Raw genomic sequence first — 1305 nt, 5'->3', positions numbered from 1 at the left:
CTCACGAGGATCAAAATGCAATGCAATATAAAAACGGAGCTGATGCACCCATGCCCATGTCTCGGATCCCGAACACGTACCTCAATCATGGAACGTGCATTGAGTTCCTGGCCTGGCCTGGCCTGGCCTGGATACCCGGAATCACATAACCCACTTCTTTTTTTTTTCTTTCGTCCCGCGTGATCTTTTGCAATCCTAGACAGATCTAAATTAAGAGCAGGGCTAGAATCTGCCGCAGAAGCTTGCGGCGCCTTCCTTTAGATGTTGGCGGGGGCCTTTATCAGAATTGCACTGGCATTACAGAGCAGCTCAGGACAGGACAGGACAGGGTGAGGCGACACCTTACGAATCTAACTAACCCATCAAGGCATTCCGAGGTTCACGATTTTTGACAACACTTCCATCTACCTTAGTAGGTAGGTAGTTAGGCTTTGTTTCTGGCAACTTGCATCTCCCACCTTTGTTTATTTTCTTAATTTCGGCGTGTCTTGGTCTTTCTTTGAATCGACCTGAGCATTGGCCATTCTGCTACCATTCTGCTACCACACCGAGGTAGGTAGTCGGTAGTTTACTTCCACTCCACAATGAATCTCAACTCCGTTCCTCTCGACGGCAATTGTGACCCTATCAGCATGTTCCGAGGTATTCACTCATAACATACATAATAATCATTCACCACAACCATGTATATTATCTTAATTTTTCTCCTGTCACAAAACCATCCAAGGATCTGCTCATGAACTGTATAAATTCAATTCTATCTACTAAATTGCTTTAGAGAAGTTGCAGACCTCAACACCGGCTTGATGACTTGAATCAAACCGAGGAGTTAATTCAACAAGGCAGAAGAGCTTCACCATCACCACACATTTGATTTCTGAAAGAGGCTTAATTTTTAATGTTTATGGTATTATGCAATAGATGTAGGCTTTTATGCTATACTAAAAATCAAAAGGTCAAACGCCGAGCTCCCATGCTCAAGGCTCAAGACGCGCTATGCCAAGTCAACGCCCAAAAATCATGTCATTATACAAAAGTATTAAGACTTTTGTGGTCCTTTGCCCTCGCATTATTTTATTCGTCATCCTCGTCCTCACCCTCCTGAAGCCAGCCTCGGCTCATCTCGACGGCTCGCTCCCACCTCTTTCGTGATCGGCGGCACAAGAAATTTGGTTATCCCTCAGTGTAGAAAGATCTAGACAGCCCCTTCAGATTGAATAAGTGCGGCTACCATAATTAGCCGAAAGAGACCATGGGGGGGGAGACAGCAAGAATAGCGGAGCCCGGATACAGGAAACACCCCCC

The sequence above is a fragment of the Fusarium oxysporum genome, chromosome 8 (genome assembly GCF_000149955.1).
Source record: "Fusarium oxysporum f. sp. lycopersici 4287 chromosome 8, whole genome shotgun sequence".
Classification (NCBI taxonomy): domain Eukaryota; kingdom Fungi; phylum Ascomycota; class Sordariomycetes; order Hypocreales; family Nectriaceae; genus Fusarium; species Fusarium oxysporum.
This window is presented reverse-complemented; position numbering follows the sequence as displayed.